This window comes from Triturus cristatus, chromosome 9 (assembly GCF_964204655.1).
Source record: "Triturus cristatus chromosome 9, aTriCri1.1, whole genome shotgun sequence".
NCBI lineage: Eukaryota > Metazoa > Chordata > Amphibia > Caudata > Salamandridae > Triturus > Triturus cristatus.
This window is the reverse complement of record NC_140592.1, coordinates 1,048,185,510-1,048,207,863: the sequence shown is the minus strand read 5'-3', so window position 1 is coordinate 1,048,207,863 and position 22,354 is coordinate 1,048,185,510. Positions and strand designations below refer to the sequence as shown.

The following is a 22,354-nucleotide window of genomic DNA, read 5'->3' as shown; positions in this document are numbered from 1 at the left end:
GACATACTTGCAGCAGAAAGGCTCATGTTTGGCCTAAACCAATGAAAGTACATCACTCCAACACGGATGAAAGTACAGTCACTCTGCCTCCAAGCCAGCATCATATGCATGACAATGGGGCACCATATGCAACCCCAGGACTGACAGCCCTTCAAACACAAAATAGAAATGGACTACCACAGCTCCACACTAAAAGCCGGGACATCACTGGACTGGAAAGAATAACTGCAATAAAGCAAACCGGATGACAAGTCATCTCCATCTATGCTTGAAGGATCTGAAACAACATCCCCATCGACATAACTACCCCAAACAGGAGCGTAGCTTCGGGGAGAGGGGGTGTTTGCGGATCATCGCGGCCATCAGCAGAAACCACCGACTCAACATCGTCTCCTACGCCCACGACACCCAGCTGATCCTCTCCCTCACCAACAAACCCACAGCCAGCAGATTCAACTTTCATAGCAGATTGAAGGCTGTTTCTACCTGGATGAAAGACCGCTGCCGCAAACTTCTTTTGGCCTGCTGCACTAGGAACTCCTCCTGCTCCTACGCACCACACACGGCTCCTCGCTCATGAACCACCAAATCAATGCAGTATCTTCATCCTGCTTCCACACGCTCTGCCTGCTTCGAAAGACATTCATTCATTCATTCATTATCAACTTTATTTCGGCCACTAGGGCCATAAAAGAATAAAACAATACAGAAATGCAGTAAAAAACACAATACTCATAGCATGTTAAAATACAGCAGTTAAAAGTTACTATTTAGCAGTAAGGAACCTATTCAAGCTGAGTGTTTGATTTTATACAGCGATTACGACTGATCCACATAGCTGTTAGGAATTTCGCAACTGCAAACACTGTGGGTGCTGATAAGTCAGTTTTTAAAATTCTGTAAGCTGGAATATGGTGCTTAAAACCCAGATTTTTTAAAAGTGGAAGGAGCTAATATTTTCTTGATCTATGGTATGCTCGACAAAAGAATATTATGTGCAAGTCAGACTCAGAAGGATGGCCACATGCTGGACAATGTGTTACTAACTGAGAGTGTGAGCTCCTAGAGGCAGAGTGCCATAGCGCCATTGCAAATGGAGTTACCTGGTTAGCATTGGTTCAATGGCATCTAGGACTACTTCTCGCTTATACATATCTTTGAAAACCAAGAATTGCTCCGTTAAAGACCCAGGCCTAGCCTTCAAAGATAGAATGCGTAAGTTGTGCTCATAGTAGGCCAATGAGATGGTTTTACGAGAGGTCCTACAGCATGCGTTGGCTGGGTCAGACCACAGATCGGGTCTACCTATTGACTCGCAAGATTGTTTGACGTACAGTAGCCATGGTACTCGGTCAGATCTTACAAGACGCAAGATCTCTTGCAACTCCGTTCTGTAGTTCACGAGCTCTGGGGTACACCATAATTTGCGCCAGAAAATTAGTGGTTTAAGGCCAAGCTCGACCGCAAAGGGTCTTAAACCCATATCTAATCTTAGAGGTAATAGTGGAGTGCTAGTCGGAAGAGCTGTCAACTGCCTCAAGAAATTGTTTTCAGTGATCTGCAGTTTCTGATTTGATATATGTCCCCAGATTTCGCCCCCATATAACCCAGCCGCCCTAGCCTGAGTTTTATAAATATGGAGACGTGGGCCTAATGGTTTGTAATTCAGCCCCCTCATCATCCTGGAGATGGCGCCTGTCATCTGTAACAACTTCAGATGTACTTTTGTCTGATGTGAGTCCCACTTCATAGATTGGTTAAAAATGACCCCCAAGTATTCAAAAGTGTATACCCTCTCTAGGCTGGAAGTCCCTATCCGCGGGTTCGATCGGGTTGAGGCGGGCGGGTTGAAGATCATGTATTTAGTTTTTGTGGTATTTATCTCCAGCCCATGAAACTTACAAAAGTCAACAAATCCATCGAGGACCCTTTGTATGCCCATAGGAGATTTGGAGAGCAGCAGGGTATCATCCGCAAACATAATTGCTGGTACCCTGGTGCCCGCCAACCTAGGGGCATCGATATTAGTTAACCCGTTTAAATGGCTAAAAACCCCGTTGACAAAGAGGCAGAAAAGGGTAGGTGCCAGCACGCAGCCCTGTCTAACCCCTCTGTCAACGGGAAAGGGTTCCGAAAGAGTTCCTCCTCTGCCACACCTTACCCTTGCATAATTGCCCTGATGTAATTTTTTCAAGATAATAAGTAAATCAGCGGGGGCCCCCAGGGCTGTCAACACAGCCCAGAGTTTGTCTAAGGGACTAAGTCGAATGCCGCTCGCAAGTCTACAAATATTGTGTATAGACTACCCCCCTCGATTGTTACCGACTTCCAATAGAGGAGGTTCAAACGGAAGATTTGATCCACCGTTGAAACACCCCTCCTAAAGCCTGCTTGGAACGGATTCAGAATGTTGTGTTCGTCCATCCAGACCTGAAGTCTGTTCAAAATCAGTCTGGCAAAAAAATTTTGAGGGACGTCTATGAGACTAATCGGTCTGTAGTTGGCTGGGAGCAGAGGAGAGCCCTTTTTATATATGGGGACGATCTCTGCGCCCAGCCAAGAAGAATGGACTTCCATGCCACCCAAAATGCAATTAAATAATAGGGCAGGATAGGGTGTCCAAATATCCGGCTCCTGCTTGAAAAGGTCACCCGGAAGACCGTCCAAACCAGGAGCCTTGCCTGAAGCCAGTCCAACAATGACCATTCTAACCTCCTTGATTGTAGACAAAGGCATTTTTATGGGTTCTTCAACCAGTGGTAGGGGAGTAGCGGGCAATTCCCCAGCTGGTAGTTGGTATAGCGATCGAAAGTGGTCTGACCATACACTGGCTGAAATAGTCGGCCCCAGTGCTGTGGCCAGTTCCATCGAACCAGTGTTCACTATTCGCCAAAATTTTCGTGAGTCACCCACGGCGAGTGATGCAGAGAGGGTTTCCTGTTTTTGGAGTTCTCATTCTTTTTTTGCGTTGCTGATTAGAATTTTATAGGCAGATCTCTTAGCCCTGATTACCTCACTTCCCATACCGGCCTTAATGGAGTTCAATAAGCTTGTTTTAGCGTTGCGGCAGGTTTTATTATACCAAATTGGTCCAGCAACGCGACCATTGTCCCTCTTTACTTCGCAGGTGAATATTGCGGATACTGAGGCCGAGAGGTCTCTGTGGGATTGCCCTAGTTGTTCTCGGACACTCTGGATTGTGTCATGAGCCATACGTCCCTGTACCTTTTCAAGTATGGGAACTACCCTCGCGTAAAGCATGGGAATCTTCTCTGGGTTAGAGATTAATTTCTCCCACTTTATTCTGCGTCTGTTTCCTGTAAGGCCGAGCCCATCCTCCGTAGGCACCCTCTGACTCGGCATTAAGTCTAGACCAGGATGGACATATTCCAATTCAAGCGCATTATGATCGCTGTCCTCCCTGGGTAGCACCCGGAAGTCAGCAATGCCCACCCAAAGAGCTAAAGGAACAAGTATATAGTCTAATCTTGACTCTCTTCCCCTGCTACTAAAAGTGTAGCTAGCCGGTTTATCCGAGGATGCCCTACCATTACATGCCCGCAGTCCATAATTCATGGTTAAGGCGGTAATTTGTATGGCAAGAGCGGTCCAAGCTCTAGGAGCCGATGCTTGCAGGGGGGGTATGGACCATTCCGTGTCTTTCTCCTCTGCTAAATCTATCAATAGGCCCGGAAGGGGCTCATAGTGGGAATTAAGGTCTCCTCCTATCAAAAAGGGAATTCCATGGGAGATATCATCTAAAACAGCAGCCAGCTCCTCTATCGTATGGGATGCCTGCGAGTTCTTAGTTGGTCTGGAGTATACATTGATCAACAGAAGGCTGTTTGCATTCGGCCATTCAAGCCGGACCACTAGAATATCATCCGAGTTTTGTGAGTAAACATCAGCCCTGCAGCCCAAGTCACTTGATACCCAGATAGCCAAACCTCCCGAGGGACGTCCTGTGCCAGCCCATTTTGCCTGCTTAGAGAATGTGGCAAAACCCGCGTGGTAAAGATGTTCTCTCGCCCAGGTTTCTTGGAAGAGACAAATGTCTTGGGCCTGGATATATGCACACCATTCCGGACAATTTACTTTGTTAACCAGACCCACCACATTCCAGGATAGGATCTTGAGACAGGGGCCGTTGGGTCTCTCTGTTGCTGGGGTTATAGGTACAACCTCCCTCATTACCTGCCCTAAAGGTAAGACGCCCTGTGCGTACAACACTTGCAGTGGGGGTTCCTCGGAAGAACTGGGCGTTGAGAGGGGAGTTCCGGAATCTATCTCCATGACCTGGTATACCCCGCTGGTTTTATTCAGATGGCGACCCACAGAATCCAGAAAGACGGTCACCCACACACTCCTCACCAGCAGACTTGAGTACGTCAACACACTCTATGCCAGAATCACCCCAAAAAAGCTCAGGAAATTACAGAACGTGCAAAACGCAGCAGCCAGACTGGTCCTCGACATCCCCCACCGCAGCCACATAACACAACACCTTTGACAACTCCACTGGTTCCCAATCAACAAGAGAATAACCTTCAAGCTCCTCACACATGCCTACAAAGCTCTCCACAATGCAGGACCAGCATATCTGAACCACCGCCTCACACTCCACGTGCCCGCCAGACAACTTTGCTCTGCCCAACTTGCTCTGGCCTCCGTCCCACGGATCCACAAGACCAGAACTGGAGGAAGATCCTTCTCCTACCTCACCGCCAAGACCTGGAACACCCTGCCCCTCCACCTCCCAATCCCTGTCGATGACCCAATTCAGGAGGGACCTCAAGACCTGGCTCTTTGAACCACCAAGCCCAGACGGATCAGTAGCTCCTCCCACCCCTGTAGCACCTTGAGACCCTCATGGGTGAGTAGGCGTGCGATATAAAATCCTGATTGACTAAATGGTGTTACACCCCCAAACAAATGTATTTTTTGATAAATAGTGGAGTACAGGTATTTTCAGTCGGGTTTTGTGAGATGGCAGTCGGGTTTCAGTTGGATTTTTTTTTTACATACACACAGACAAAAACGCACACACACACTCACTCTCTGTTTTGAAAGTCCTCAAAATATTGGTTATTTAACAAAATATTGTTTTCTCTCTCTTAGTACTCCTAACAATCTGCCGTCCTCTTCCTTTCCACTGCATCTTAGGCACCTCTCATGCACCACCCTGCTTGTCATATAATGTTTTAAACATTACATGACAGCTTGATTGTCTGAAAAAACAGAAGCTTACACCCCTCCAGTCTTACTGACCAAGCTACTCCCCTGCCCCCAACCTTCAGAAGTTCAAAAAGGAGCTAAAGACCCCCCCCCCTCTTGTGTGAGAACATTACATCTCCACAAACTAGGTCTCCCACAGCTCAACATCCTGCTTCACTGTAAATGATCCTACTCCTATTTCAGGGCTCCTGCGCTCCGTGGCTCTATAGGTAGGCTTATACTCTAAAGATAACTATACATATATACATCATTAGCTTTATTTCGGTCAAAACCATAAAAATACAGGTATATAGTACAAAAATACAATGATAAAAATTCACAATACATACTCAGCCATAAAACAATAGATAAGATAGTTAAAATATGCTTAAAAAGCAATATCAAGAATAAAAACAGTTAATGACCAAAGAGAGGAACAGTGGATCTGTAGATAAAACAACATAATACTACACATGGTTTGCCTTGATCATTGCATTTCTTACGAACCACATGGAGAGGAGAAATCTCGAAGTGGCAAAGACAAACACAGGGGTCGTATCATATTTTAATAGTCTAAAAACTTCCCTATAATCCCTAAGACCTCTTAATTTGCAAAGGGAAATGATCCATTTATAACGAGCCCTGTTATAAGAGGGACAGAAAAGCAAAACATGCAGATCAGTCTCCTCTACATGCTCGCAACCAGGGCAGGGGCACCACCTAGACGACGAGGGCATCCATTTGTTTGTGAAAGCCCGCAAAGGTAAAGATCCGTGTCTGAACTGGAGATAAAGTTTTTTTTGCTAGCAAGGGCTGGATGTCATCTAAAAAGTTTTCAAAAACATAAAATTCCTTCACCTCCAAAAATTTAAGAGACAGCCTGCCCCTGCATATATACATTTATTGAGGCTGGTGGTAGTATCTTTTCCTGGTATCCATCTCCAACTGTCCTCTTGGACCCCCACCCACGATGGCATCTGGTGATGATCCCTTTAGCAATATATGGTCAAAGTAAGCAACACTTGGCATCATTTAGCCCATTTGCAGCATAATTATAGCCACGTTCACCACTTTTATTTGGTATTATGGAGTCTAGTCCTTGCATAATGATGGTCCTAGAATTGCAGCAGCTACCATCAACGGGCTGTGGGCATCGGCTGACATCGTGGAACTGACTTCTGGCATTAAGGTAATCTATTCTTGACATACCATAGACATCCTTTGCCACAATGGAGCTCTTTCTAGCATGCTCTGCTCTGTTTTAACAGCCCCCTTCTGTAATCTTTATCTCCCTCTGCTGTACTCGTTGCCCTTTGCTCCGATCTCTGTTCATGCTTCTTTATGCACTTTATGATTGTGCTCTCCGCAGTGCTTAATTTGAGCCGATGGGGAGCAAACACAAGATGATGGGCGAAGTGTTGAAATTTTTCAACCACTCACCCCCAGTCAAGAGATCTGGGTTTAATCTATCCTTCTTTTGCTCAATTTGTCACCTCAGTTTGGACCAATCAACATCCAAATCAATCTTGACTGTGCTCCTCGTGGGAGCAGTCTGGCCTGAACTGCTAGGCCAGGTCCTCCCTGGACCGGAAACAAACATCCTAGGACCGGTTTCAGGGTATCGCCCCACATTAGCCAGGCTAGCTTGAATCCAGTGAAACGAGCAAGGGACCCACGTCTGGGCATACCCTTGGCCACTTGGGTCATACATAGCATAGCAAACACAACAAGACGATGGACGGAGTGTTGAAACTTTTCAACCACTCACCCCAAGTCAAGAGATCTGGGTTAAATCCATCGTTCTTTTGCTCACTATGCCACCCCAGTTTGGACTCGGACACATGCAAATCAGTCATGCTGGGGGGCACTACCATTTATTTTTGGAGACCAGCACTTATTTTTCTACATAAGGTAATTACCGAGTTCGAGAGCGGGGAAAAAACACCAATCCGAGAGATTGGAGAAGACGGCAAAGCCGCCACAAAAGGAGAAAGCAAAACCCTACAAGAGGGAGACAAAGGGGCAGGTATTGGATAAAACTAAAAAAAAAAAAGGCTACCCGCCTTGGTACTTGGCGCGCCGGCATTTAATTGCACCAGACGCCGGCTTCTGAGCTGGGCACTCTTTCTTTAACAATGAATGAAACAAACACTGCCCTTCACTTCTCTCCAGATTGTATCTCGTCTCAGCTGAGCGCTCTACAACCTGCTGTACTGAGCTCTTTTGTCCCCATTGGCTGTGTTCTGTGGCCACGCCCTCTCTCGACCTTTTGATTTATCCAGATGACCTTCCGATGTCCAGGTTTTGGAAACCGGGACGACCGAGGTCGAAGCTTCTGTATTTGCCAGTGCTTGTTCGAGTTGCACTCGTTCCCACCATGTTAGTTTACATTTCTCTAACTTCCTCCTGAGCAGCACTCCCGGTGGCCTCTTTCTTCCCTGTTGCCACGCAGCGCCGTTCCCGAAACCCAAAGCACATTACACGCGGCTCAGAAAACACTTCAAGGCGAAACTCACTTTGCACTGAGCTTCACGACGAAGAAGGGGGCGCGGCCGAAAAACATTGTGCTAAATTCTAGCCTTTCTGGACCAAACTCTTACCCCATCTCGGTTTGAAGTAAACTGTTCGATCAAATGAACATTCAGCGACCCGAAGCATCCCGAGGGCTACACAAGCCGCTGACAAAACGACAAAATAATTAACTTGAGACATGTTTTTGACCCAGCCCATCAGTATAATGCGGGTCGTGGAGGGCAATGAATTTGCCCATCACATGACAGCATGCAGGGTGCAGGTCATAAAACTCTGAGTCTACTCCAGGAAACTCCCTGTGTGCACAGTGGCTCTATTACATCCGGCTGGGTGGAGCCTGGAGCAGAGAGTAAACAGGAGTGATATCATCTGGAATTTGACATGGACATTGTGTGAGGTGTGATGCTGCTATTGTCCTGCAGGGGTGAGTAGGGTGCACGTGGGGGAAAGTGTTTCTGTATGGCTGTGTTGGGCATGTGTGCCCGGGTGGAGGGGCTGAACATGCATATGGAATACATGCAGGTGGGGCACTTCCATGTCCTGTGGATATGTAGTGCATCTGTGGGATGCTTCTACAGGGACGTGTGGTGCACAGGGATGCCGCCACGTGGATGTGTAGTGCATCATACATGTGGAAAGGGTACTTCCACATAGCCCATGTGAGGGCATGCTTCCACATGGATATGTAGGGCATGTGGTGGCGTCAGCTTAGATATGTAGTGCGAGGTGAAGGGCGTACAGATTGCTTCCATGTGGATGGGTAGTGCATGTGAGGGGCAGGGCTGGACTGGCTGTAGCAGGCACCGGGCGTTTCTCCGATGGGTGGCCAGGGTGGGGGCCGGTTTTTGACCCCTGGGGCCTGCAATATGGCCCGCAGTAACCAAAGCAGCTGTAGTGTTTTTCCACACACACCTCTGCCCCCCCACCCCCCGGGGTGGGTCCGACTCAATTGCCAGGGCTGGTTTGCGGTCTCCCAGGCCGGCCCTGGTGAGGGGGGCTTCCACATGGATAGGTAGTGCATATAAGGGTGCTTTCACATAAATATCTACTGCATGTGAGATGAGGGTGCTTGCGCAAGAATCAGGGGAGAGGATGTGGTTTAACGGCCAGAGCTGCCAACTTTGGACTGGGGAACAGGTTCCAGCCTCAGCGTCTGTTCAACATCCTGTGATTCTGGGCAAATAACTTAATCTCCCGAGCCTACCAAAAATGAATGCGGCCTTGTGTAAGGTAACTAGTGCTCATGCAAATCGCTTCAATCACTTTGGGTCAAGTTTGCGCTATATAAAACGGAAAAATAAAAAAATGTGTTGTGCATGTGGGGAAAAGGTGCTTCTACATGGATGTGCAGTACCTATGCAGCGGTGCTTCTAAATGGAATCATACTGCATGTGGGGGAGGGTGCTTTTGCATAGATATGTTGTGCAGGCTGGGATGCTTCTACATGGAAATGGAGTTCATGTGAGGGGGGCATGCACATGGATATGTAGTGCTTATAAGGGATGTTTCCACATGAATATGCTGTGCAAGTGGGGAGGGGAGGGGTGCTTCCACATTAATGTGTAGTGCATGGGGGGAGGTGCTTCCAAACTAATATGCAGTGCATGTAGCGAGAGTTCATCTTCATGGATGTGAGTACCTATATGGTGTGCTTAAACATGGACATGCAGTGTATGTCGGGGGAGAGAGCTTTTGTGAAGTTATGTAATGCATGTGGGGTACTACTCCCCCGTGTACAAGTAGTGCATATGGGATGTGCTACCATCCCTATGCGTAGTGCATGTGGTCAGATGCTTTTGCATAATTAAAGGGGTGCTTACATTTTGATATGTGGTGCATGTGGGGGGTTCTGCACGGATATGTAGCGAAAGCTGCCGGGCTCACATCAATCGAAACAAAAACATTGGCTAAAGGCAATGTTGTTTTGGTCTAAAAAAAAGCACACATTGCCTTAGTACTCCCTGGCACTAAAGGGAACTACTTTGTGTGTTGATGTGCTCGGTATGGAATGACAGCAAGCTGTCACTCATAGTAAAGCCAGCCAATGGCTGATGTTTGCTGATACATTGCCCCTGGATGCATGCTGGGGTGGGAGAAAGAAAATGTGAATGACAGAACCACAGACTGACCCAAAAAGTCTGACTGAAACCCCCCTATATTTAACTGTTATACACATCATTTTAGTTAAATCAAAAGGTCTTGACTAACACAAGCTTAAAGAAAGTAAATCGGTCTGGCATTGGCTGCCAGCTTCATGCCTTTGAGAAAGAATGAAAGAAAGGGGAAGGTAAGAAAGATAGAGGATGGAAAGAAGGGCAAGAAAAACAGTAGAAAGGAGAAAGAGGAAAGAAAGAGGAAAAAGGGAAAGGAAGAGGAAAGAAATAAGGCAAGAAAGAAGAATGAAAAAGCAAGACAAGAAATAATTAAACAAAAAAACAAGGAAAGAATGAAGCAGAGGAAAAGAAATGAGGAGAAAAAAAGGAAAGGAAAAAAGGCAAGAATGAAAAAGGAAGGAACTAAAAGAAGAAAGAAGGGTTGAAAAGATAGAGCACCTTCATGAGCTTATATTCAGAGGTCATGTGAGCTGCTTGTATAGTGTGGAGCAGCAGCAATCAGATAACCAAAGGTCACTTCAAAAAAGAATTTCTAACAGCATAGGCAGAAGATAAAAATGTTAAAACTGAAATACGCTCTCATCTGGTAGAAAATGTCTGCTATCACATCGGCCTCTACAAACAAAGGCAACACTAAAGTAAAAATCAAAACATTGGCACTGAAGGGAACTACCTTGTGTGTGGATACGTTCCTTATGAAATGGCTAAATGCAGTCACTCAAAGTGAAGTTAACCAGTGGCTGAAGTAGGCTGACACATTGCCCTATGCTGTATGCTCTAGTAGGCAGAAGCAAAATGTTAATGACACAAAAACAGACAAATGGATGATGAAAGCCCCGTTAAGCAAATATATTACACTTATAATTTAAGCAAAATCAAAAGTCTTGGCTAATGCCAGACCTAAAAATGTCAAGGTTGCCTTCTCATTGCCACACTTACTTGTCCATCAATGATCAGAGAACTGTCTGGTGTCTTTGATGCTGTTAAACTTCCCAACCAAAGGATTAGTCCAAGAGGGAGGGCTTTTGCAACTAAGGGGTCCAGTGAAGATGGGCTGCTGGTTCCCGAGGAATACTGCAATGCCCCAGGCTTAGAAGTGAAGCCCTGGTGGCCCAGCCATTCCTTTTCATAGTCTTCTGAGGGACAGAGGAAAGCAGAATCACATATCTTTAATTCCATAAAAGGAGTTGCCAACAAACATGACAAATCAAGCCCTTGAGTGGCAGGAGTTGCCCTCACAGGAGCCAATGCTTCAGTTCTCTTTTGTTTCTTTGCCACCAACTGTTGAGATGGTCTGGGGGATGTACCAGAAGCTTAGGGGACTTGACTTTTTTTGCTTTTTCCAGCAATAATGCCCTTTATTCAATGAACCTATGGCTCTTTTGCTGGAGAGGAAAAGGAGTCCGGAGTAGGAGGGGCACTCTTTTATGTTATGTTAATATAATTTATATTGTGCACGAATGGCGGGGTATCTCGGCACAGGGCAAAAACGCAGGCAAAAGCAGAAACTGCTCCATTAAAGGATCACCGTCTTGAGTAATTTTCAATTTTGAGATGTTCAGTGCACATCCTAATCTGAAGGGGTAACCTATTCCAGTGCAGAGGGGCTAGGTAAGATAAAGCCCTGCCCCCTGTGGGGATCCTTCTGACCCGTGGGACTGTCAGAAAAACCACATAACCGGATCCCAAGTAGTCTAGGTGGGTAATAAAAGGTGAGCTTAGAAGATAGGTAGCTTGGACCTTTCACTATCAGCGATTTATGTGTTGAGCAGCAGATTTGAAAAATAATTCTTTTTTGGACTGGTAACCAATGAAGTGAATACAGGAGGGGAGACAATGCCGCTCCGAATAGAAGATTGCAGATGAGATGTGCAGTGGTATTTTGCACAGCTTGAAGTTTTGATAACGGCGTCTCATTTGCAGAAGCCAGTACCACCTGTACCAGTGTTTTCCTCACTGAAGGAGGGAGAAGGTGAAAGCTCTCCTCAACAGGCGCATCATGTAAAAGTAAATGCCAATGTTAGACAATACCTATAAAACGGAATGTTAAAGTGCAGTACAATGTGTCAATTGGACAGAAGCTCCATCACAAGGGCAACATGGGAGTGAGGTAAACCACGTGCCTGTCTGAGGAAAAGCTACTAGGTAATTTATTGTAAAGAACCTAGGGCCATATGTATCATGCAAAATTGCGATTGCAAACGCCGAAATTCGCAGAATTTCAGCGTTTGCGATCGCAATTAGGCTTAATGGTATGTATAAAAGGAAAAATGCCTCGCAAAGTAAGGAATAGCAAAATTTGCGATTACTTACTTTGCGAATGCATTTAAGGAATCGCAAATTGCGATTCCTTAAATGGAATGTATGAGGCACCCAAGTTGTGCGAATATGGCATAAGGAATCGCAAATTACCACCAACTACAGGTTCGTGGTAATTTGCGATTTTTTTCAAAAATGCTAATTTTTGCATTTTTCAAAGTGGCATGTGGTGCACACACATGCCCTTAGGGCATGTATGTGCGCCACATGTGCACCCATGCTCATTTCAGGGGTGCAACAGGGTGTCCTTTTGACACCCTGGCACACTTGAAATTGCATTCTCAATTTGCGATTCTCTAATTGAGAATCGCAAATTGAGACTGTCTTCCCATTCATTCCTATGGGCCTCTAGGCCCATAGGAATGAATGGGGAGGTATTCCTTAATTGCAATTTGCGATTCGCAATTACGGAATATGTAGGATTCGCAAAATTTATTGCAAATCCTACATACATAGCGATTTGCCCTTCTCAAATAGCGATTCCCAAAAATTCGCTATTTGAGAATCGCAAAACCGAACATTGATACATATGGCCCCTAGTCAGATATAAATCTTAGTTCTGGGTTCTTTATCCATGTTAGATATGGTTCCATATCTGGAACAGCCGAGGTGTACATGTCGCGAAACAGAAATCATGTCAAGTTATATTCTAATTCTCTCTCTCTCCCTTTGTGCAAGAAACCTTCATTTTACTAACTCTGTATCATGGGTACTGATGTTTCATGCAGCATTAAAGAGTTGGCTTAGACCCAGATCCCCAAGAGATTTCTTGACATACGCCAGCCACGGAATAGCTGCCATATTGCTTAGTTTAAGACAGTCCTCCACAACTTTATGTGAGAAGCTCAGCTCGGGTGTGACTCCTATTTTTAGCCATAATAAAATGGGGGCCAGGCTTGCAACATCCGCTAGGAAACCTGAGCCAAGTTCACTATGAGAGAGAAGACTGGGTTTGGATTTGGGGATTGCAAAAAGTCTACACAGAAATTTATTTTCTGCTACTTGTAAAAGAATCGTTTTGCATACCCCCAAACCCCTGCCCCATATGTGCCAACTGAGAAGCGTTTACTCCTATATAGCATGAGCATCTTCTTAAGTGGCTTATGGCATAGATTTTTTGCAAAGCTATAAATTGCTTCACAAGAGGCCATCATGTTCTGTGATCATTGAGTGATCAACCAATCCCAAGTAAGACTAGCATTAAAAAGGATACCCAAGTCACTACATTTTGATCTCTTAGTAATAGGAGACCCCCCCCCCCCCCAATATAAACGACTTTAGAAGGGATGTTTTTTGGCCCACTTGTCAGGACAAAATATTATTTTTTTTTAACCTGCAGATTAAGATTCCTCCATAAAACCATTAAAACTGTCTAAAGGAGCCTGTTATCTATTTGCTGTACGTGACAAAAGGACCGCGTCATCCACGTACAAAAGTATGGGGACAAGGCGGGAACCTATTTTTGGGACATCTATGAAGTTAAAAAAGAATCTAAGGTATTAATGTAAAACAAAAAGGGTTCTAATATACATCCCTCTATGACCCCTCGTGTGACCCTTATGGGTTGAGTGCAATCGCTAGATTAGGTGTACGTGTAACAGACTTTCATAAATGTATTCTAATTAAGTCATTTTAATAAGTCCAATAGAGGATGGTCCAGGCCTACTGCTTCCATCGTCTCTCATAATTTCCACCGGTCCACTAGGTCAACGGCACTAGAGAGGTCCATAAAAGCCATATGAATGGCACCTCCCCTAGCCTTGACATATTTTGCTAAGATTAGGGACACTTTGAGCACTTGTTCAACCGTACTGAGCTGTGGCCTGAATCCAAAGTGTAACTCTGAAAAAAGGAGTTGGTCTCAGCCCAGTCTCGCCCAAGTAATTTAGAAGATGAATCTAACAATGATATAGGATGGTAATTTGCAGTCAGATTCTCATAACCTTCCATAAAAACTGGAACTCCTATCGATTACCTCCATACTAATAATGACTTTAAAAACAGTAGTTAATAGAGGGAGCCAAAAAGCAGTGTTCTCCTTAAACAGGCCAACAGGGACCCCATCTGTGCCAGGCACCTACCCAGCGGCAGGACTGGAGATGGCATTGGACACATCTACCATATAAGTAGACTCAAATAATACAAATTTTGCATGTGAGGGTAACGCAGCACAATGTATAAAGGGTTGAATCTTTGAATTGGGATTACCCAGGTGAAAGATTTGCGAAAAGTGTTCGACCCAATCCTGTTCTGGGATATAACAATAAATTCCAACTAGTTAGTACTCACCCCCCCCCCCCGCGCCCAAGAAAGGGCGGTTAATAACTTCCCAAAAGGCTCTATTGTCCCTTAATTGCGTGGCCTCCTTCTAGATCTTCCCATGCTTTGAATCTAGTTTCCTTCTTTCTATTTTCTAGGGCCGTAACCAGACTTTCCTCACTGACCCAGTGCCTGATGTGTTACCTGGGATCATATTAGTAGCCTTTCTAAGAGCTTCATAGGCCAGGGCACTCGGAGTTAAATTACCTCTGGGCAGGTCGGGCTATCAGGGGTTTGTCTCGAATCAACATTTTGGAGACTGATTGAGACAATTCTATAAAGCTATCCCGGATTCTGGTGGGCGCCGCCTCTTCAGAGAGACCGCACACAAAATCATCGTAATTTCCACTAACCAGGTCGGGAAAGAATTTATGTGAATCAATTTGTGCCCATTTCGTCCAAACATCCTATTAGCCGAATAGGCTAGAGCAAGATTAGTTTTGACCTAGGGCTAGAGTGAGTAGGGAAAGAAAAACGAATAACTATGGGATGATGGTCACTAAAAGGAGAAGGACACACCTCATGGCTCCCTAGATGGGAGACCAAATCCTCTGAGAGTAAAATGAAATCCATCGCACTACCCACACTACCTTCACCTCTGCCCACAAAGGTAGGGGGATTGCAGTAACTTGCCCCGTGAAGGTTTGATGAAAAATAAAGTTTATAACTAAGTTCTAAGTGATTCAGGGCTTCCACCTTACATTCAGTGTGTAACATGACTAATGTTATTGCCCTTCTCCTCTGTAACTCCACCAACCCGATTGCTTCTGTGGCAGTGGCGTAGCTAGGGGGGGGCGGTGGGGGCGGTCCGCCCCAGGCGGCACTAGTTTTGGGGCGGCGGCCTTGCGACACTGGTGGCCTTGCAACACTGGTGAATGATGAACACAGTACACCCACCACCCCCCACGAGCACCGAGCAAATGCACGTGACGTGCAGTTATGTGTAAAGTGTGCGAAGTACTGCATTTGTGGGTCCCAGGGCCGTCAATCTTGTAGCGTGAAAGCGCTACCAATGACGGCCCTGGGCATAATTTTTGGCCAGCCCCCGCGCCGAAAACGCAGCAGTGACGCATCACGTGCGCCACAGGGCCGCTTCCCCACTCCTTGTTATGGCCCCGGTCTTGAGCGGGGCCCGGGCACTTCTGCACCCTGAAGGCGGATTATCCGCTGGCTCCGTGCGGGTCCAGCTGACGGACTCCACTCTCACTGGCCACCACCGACTTCAGAGTGGTTTCTCCCTGCGAGTGATTAATTCCTGCTGCTCGTGACCCCCGCACCTTCAGCTCTGGCAGCGGTTACTACTTCACCCTTCTCTCTGATGAACGGTGCAGATCGGCACGAGCTCCTTGGGAATACACCGAGGGTACCTCAGGAAATACGGTGAGTAAGACTCTGGGCGTCCATCCTGGCACCTTTGGCAATGCACTCTCATTCCTAATGCGCTTTAAAGATACAAACTGCCAAAGGGGGTCAATTGAGGGCATGATGTGTGAACGTGTGGTGTGCTTTAATGCTGTGAGTGGCTCTCTGCACCAGCGCTGCAATCCACATTTAATTGACAATAGGTTATCGGAGAGCAGCCTCTGTGAGTTGCCCGAACCTCCTTCTGTTTTGCTGACTATGTACATGTCGTCATTCACAGTCGGCTCTCTCTTGAAATCGTGCTGGTTGAAAAGTCAGGAATAGGTATGGATGTTAAATTAAAAACAGAAGTCCCCTGACTTTCCTTATGCTTAACTTCATACCTCCTCACAGAAAGACGTTTCATGTGTAGGTATACAGGGGTGTAGCTATCAGTGTGCAGCAGGTGCGCTTACACCAAGATCCAAAAGCCTAATGGGCCCAACCGAAACTGAGTATTGCTGTATTTCATCACCTTGGCAGAATGTTGGGGCCCATTTTCTTTGCAAGCTGCCCTTCCTGCGCCCCTGAATGTATATTGTGTCAGAATCATTTAGCATATCATACACATATTCATTGATTGTGTTCATAAAGTAATTGAACAAAAAATATTTGTCATTTGATGATAAAAGAAAATGGATGACTTGCCCAAACACAAACTTAACCCGAAGGTGTCAGAGTTACACGAGCACCACTTGCGTTACAGACGTATAGATTCATTTTAAGCGATTTGCCAAGAATCGCCGAATTTTGAGCTGTTCCTGCCGCAATGCGAACCTGGTTGCCTAGCTTCCAAGTCAACCGCTCTTGCCGTTTGGCCACAACTTCACGCCATGTACTTTTTCATTATGATTTGATAAGCTCGAAAATTTGGCTGCTTAAGGCAGCAGGTCTGAAAAATCAATCAATCACAGCAGCCAAAAGAATTCTAGGACAAAAAATATAAGAAAAGCATCAATGCAGTAGCAATGCTTGGACTATCATGTAGAGATTGTTGCTAAATTTGAAGGTATATCCCCAATGTAGCAATTTTGTTTCACAAGCGTAAGTGAGATATTGCCAGTGATTTTTAGCAATTTCTCCATTTGCACATTGAGTAATAATTAGCAGTGATTATAATTAAATGCAATCTTTCGACATGTTTTTGTAGAGGAATTAATCTGCAATGTTTTTCAGTGAACACTGCTGTATGTGATTCTATACTATGCTTTGTTATGCTATTTTACTATATGTTATGTTACAAGCATTTGTATAGTGCAATCTACCATCTGCATAGCACCTTAGCATATTTTGCTCTAGACTCTTATCATATGGCTATAAGTTTTGATTGATCAGTTGTGTATTTTTTATTTTTTTAGGCCGCGGATGATTATGTGCGGTTAGCAGCGATTTTTTTTTTGTTTTTGTTTTTATAAATGGTTCATGTGAAAGTAAAATGAATCACACCCACATGAAGAGCTTTCTTAACAACTAAAGAGTCCAAAAGATGGCTGCTTCCTAGACATACTCAGAGCCATATTCGCCCAGCAACCTTATACGGGGCTCCAGTCTAGGGCCGAAAGCTCTATATGGACCTAGAGAGACCACACTCAGGAGCAATGAGAGCGATATTCTCCAGTTTGGGAAATTGGGTTAGTTGCTGAGGAGAGTGGAAGCCACACTCAAGAAGCAACCACATGGGAAGCAGGATGGTGGTCGGCTGAGGTGACCGCTCACAGCTCATAACGCCTTGATCTATTGAAACCCCCCAATGTGCCTGTTCTAAAATAAGGATGCTATTGGAAGTTTTGAACACTGCTGAAATTGCTGAGTGAGGAGGTCAGCAGCTAGCTGCACCCCCACTTGCAGAGTTGCGGCCAGACAGCAAGAACTCCTACAAACCTGTGAGAAGCTCTACAGCACGCTGAGCGGGTTTGATTGCTGTTGCTCGGAGATGCATTTTCCACTCGGGATGAAGCCACAGGGGCAACCAGTAACTCGAGGTTAGACCGGGGCGGCTCTGGCTGCTGGCAGTCCGTCATTAAGTGTGGCCCCGACATCTGCCCGCTCAGCCCCTGAGATATGCGCTGGGACAGAGGCAGTGGCTTGACTGCCTGGATGCCAAGGGCAAACTGGGACCCGGAAGGATGACGTTCCAGAGAGGAAGGGGAAGGGTGGGCCAGTGCCCCAACAACACCTGCCGGTTCGACAATTTTGGATCTATTCGGAGGCTCCAGACCGCGACCAGGACTGGGAGCTGGAATCGGGAACTAGGAGCAGGGCAAAGCAGAGGATCTGGATGAAGGGGCCCAGAAGACAGCACTAACGGCCAGCCAGCAAGTAAATGACAATCCAGCAATATTTAATCTGGAAATGCCCAGTTTAGCAGAGGCTGGCTGCCTACAGATACAGGACAACTGTGAAGGGGGCAGAGATACTCAATTTGGACGGGGGAAAGGAACAAAGAAGATCAAAATGGTGATACTTATAGCCACTCCAGCAATAATATCAAGCTCGAAAATGTAATAAAAGTTATTGCAAGTGGGGAGAAGGGAGAAATACAGAAGGACCACATGGAAAATCCCTCTGAGAACCCTCAACAGAGCAGAAATAAGAAACCCCAGGCCAATACTTTGGGGCAAGTACGATGCCAGAAGTCACAGCACAACAGGGAAAGCCGGTGCCGGTCAAGTCGATGACAAACATATTATGCATTCATTCATTCATTCATTTCTTTAGGCTAAAACATCCATAAATCCATTTAACTGATATATTTGAATATACAGGATTAACCAGCTACGTCCTAGAACAGAATAAAACATTTTGTTTTCAATTTTAAAGCTGTTTATTGACCCATAAAAAAGAATCTTCACCTGCTATTTGTTGTCAGAACCCTGGCTTATCTGCACCATCTCGATTTCTAAAATACTAAACAAAAGTGTATAAAAATAATAACTCAACAGCTGAACGGTTGATGACAAACGGTTGCTCATTAATCCCCATGCCCTCCGTATGAAATGTGTTGTGTATTTTTGGATTAACAGGTTGGGTGAAACTCTACACTGTAGGACAATCCTATACACACCTCTTATAACAAATCAATTCCAAGATGGTTCAGCCACTTCCCTCATATTATGGTAGCAGGAGGGAATGAGGTCCTCCTTGTTCACAGCCAGGCAATGCTCCGCAGCAGTTATGAGAGTCTATTACAAGCAACGCACCAGGAAGAACATGCATATCAATAATCAGCTGGAGGTTTTTGGTGCAATAGAGCCAAGCTACACGGTTGACTCCAGAGAAAATACATGAGGCCATGGGAGCTTCATTTGCCACTCAGATAAAAGTGAAGGCTGAGAAACAGCCCAGTCAGTCAATGTCCTAAAACAACCGACAATAAAGTAATTCTCAAGGAGTACATTTTGCTATCTTATCATTCGGTTTATGGTTTCAACTTTTGAAAGCCAAAACTCGGTAGAAATTGAAGAATATACTTAGTATGCGGCACACGCGCAGCACAGCCTGTACTGTATTGGACAACAGCTAGGGCAGTGGGACTTCATGATGCACCTCTCACACCTTTCAAGTGCTCGCCGCCTTTTTTACCCAGCACCCCCACCCCGCTACCTGCCATGGGCGGCAATCTGAGGGATAGCCCCGGGCGCCAGAAGCTCTAGCTACGCCCCTGTTCTGTGGGTACTCTTGGCAATATTAAAATCGCCTGCCCACACAAGGAAGACAAAATTATTTTCACTAGACAGTGGCTTCCATAGTGCAGCCTCCAATTCATTTTTAATACCAACCGCTTGTGCAGAGAAAAGATTACAATAAAAGTTAATTGAAAATCTACTTACTGAATGGCACCTTGAAAATCTGAAAACAAGGGCCTGATAACCATTGAGATTGAATAATCGGGCCCCCCTTTCCTCTATCAGCAGGTGATGGAAGAGCGGGCACGCAAAAGGATTTAAAACCCTCTACATGAATCGGGGTAATTGACCAAGTCTCTTGGCAACATATTATGTTTAAGTCATTTATAAAGAATATCTAGTTTTTGTTTATTTTTTCCCGGCGGATTCCTGCTATGTTTAGTGATAAAAAACTGTAAGTCTGAGGATGGCTTAGGCAAAACGAGGTCCATCTGTGGTTTCCGGGTCGCTGGAAAGGCCGTAGATGAATCAGAGGGTAGTTGGGGGTTAATGGTGGTAATATTTGTTTGAAAACTAACTGAGCCAGAAGGCATTTTTCGTCAATCAATATCTAACAGACTTTGCAGGGGATCAAAACGGTGGGAAATGGGAATTGTAGCCAAAGGCATATTGACTGAAGTGTTACTCAGCCTTGGTCGACGCCAGTTTTGGTTCAAATTTTCTTTCTGGGGTGGGTGATTTAAAAACAACAAAAACTAATAGTAAAGTACATATATTGGAGTGTTGATGAATGAGTGAGGCAAGTGCGATAAAAAATAGACTAGATCAGGGTCTTTAAAATTTAGAATTGCACAGCCCCTCCTCGATTTTTGTTGGCAACCATCTTACCCTACGAGCCATAATAATTTTATTAGCTAAGTCTACCTCCATCCCGCAGTTTTACACCAATGTGCTGCTTTGTTTATTAGGCTTTGGGTATCCTCTTGAGCATTACCCTCGAGAGGAGGAACTCCCTCCTGGATAATCACATACGGTGTGTGTGCATTCTGGGGGCAAACGTAAATTTCTCAGTTGCTGCAATAGATGATTGTGGAACAAAACAAGGTTCAATAGGAGCCTGAGAGGCCACTGAAAGGGAAGGGCAGCTGGGCTCTTGTGGGCAGGGCGGGATAGAATGGGTAGCCTGCTCCTCGAAATGAGACATTTGGGCAAGGGGTGACCAGTTATACAATTGGGTCCTTATAGTATAGTAGCAGCACCTCGAACCCCTATAGCGCCGACCTGAGTCTTGGTAAGGGTCTCAGTCAAAGATTGAATTTCGTCAATCAAAGATTTAGATAGGCCCACCACAATCTGGAGAAGGAGGTCCAATAGAGCCTCTACTCCTGGCCGGCTCCAGGCCTGAAAGTCGGTAAATGCAGCTGTGATTGTGGCGTTATCTTTCCCAATCTGAGGAGGGCCAGGTGGTAGCAAAGAGCCATCACTTTCTGTCTGCAAAGGTGCCAGGTTACCATGGGCTTTTCAATGTGGTTTACCTCGTTTTCTTTTAGAAGGCGTGCTTTATTTTCAGAGGCAGAAGCAGGATGTGTAGCACCAAGATCTAGAATACTTGCGTCTCCCTGAGCATTGCAAGGGTTTTTTTTGCTTTGCTCCCAGGTCTTTTCATTGGTTGAATGACTGGTAGAGGCGTTCTATCCGTGATCTCTTTCGGGTTGACCGGAGGCCCCAAAGGTTGAGCTGCAGAACGTGTGGAAGGGTCAGTAATACACTTTTGTACTGTCTTTGTGCCATTTTTCTACCAGGTTAGTAGAGTAGCTCGACAGAGATGGCGCTCATCGCCGCAGTAAGATGAGCAGTGATGGAAGAGGTCGAACCCGGAGCCTTGGTCTACTCTTCTTCCCCATAGTTGAAATTGTCATAAGTATTCGCCGCTAAACATGGGAAAATGGATCAAGTCTCACATAGGTTTACGCTTTACTTTAGGCAAAACCGGAAGAGCAAAGGCAGGGATACCTTCCCAAACACCGAACCGTGCTGGATATCCGCAGTAATAATCCAGGTCCAGTAGGGCGTTCCTTCTTTTTTGACTTGTCTGCGAGCTAATATCCAGGGCCTCCTGCAGGGTGGAGTGACCCTTACAAGCAACGTGTGATTGTTCAAAGCCTGGTATCGCAGTTGATGCATGTAAAGAGCATGCGTAGTTATTCAGGGATGGTGTTCCCAAATAAGACACACAGTATTTATGTGGGTCACCTACTACAAGCTGCTGGTGTCACAACTTAAAAAGCTTGAGTTCAAAGAATTACGGCTAAGGCTGCCCAAGCTAATGTGAGGAGGAACAAGACAAAAAAAAAAAAAAAATCAAATTATAAAAGTATGAAGGCCTGGGGAACTGTGGGCTGTGGCAGGGAAATCTATGAGATCAAGAAAAGTAGGTTTGAGTCTACATCGGTTGGTAGAAACCGGAACTGGCAGGGGAATGTAGGGGGAGGGGGCAGGGTGGCACACTGCATGTGCACACAGGTGTTGTATCCACAACCTGCAGCTCTGGGAAGCTGTGCTCACCTCTATACTCACTGAGTGTGAGTATGAAGAAGTCAGACTGAGCATGGAGCGAACTGGAATGGTTCTATGTGCGGTGAGAGCTGGCGGCAAAAGATCGGAGACAAATCCGTTTGTTACATTTCTAATTACACGAGCAGAAAAAAAAAAGTTTACAGCCGTTTTGTTACTTTTTTTTACCACAAAGGAAAGTGGTGCACCACATTGTCTCTGTTATGTTTTCAGCATCTGTGTGCTCCATAATTTTTTTGATAGTCTGGCGCAAAC

At 45.6% G+C, this 22,354-nt stretch overlaps 1 protein-coding gene across 8 annotated transcripts in view; it reads right to left on the bottom strand.

Annotated features, from left to right (window-relative positions):
• PAK6 (p21 (RAC1) activated kinase 6) overlaps positions 1-22,354 on the bottom strand; it is a 345,174-nt gene that overhangs the window by 191,950 nt on the left and 130,870 nt on the right. For 2 of the 8 annotated variants that reach the window (XM_085626898.1, XM_085626906.1), the window contains exon 2: positions 10,800-10,996. The exons of the other annotated variants lie outside the window; for them this stretch is intronic. The gene's annotated coding sequence lies outside the window, so the exon portion shown is untranslated. The remainder of the gene's footprint in view (positions 1-10,799; positions 10,997-22,354) is intronic. 8 annotated transcript variants of the gene reach the window in all.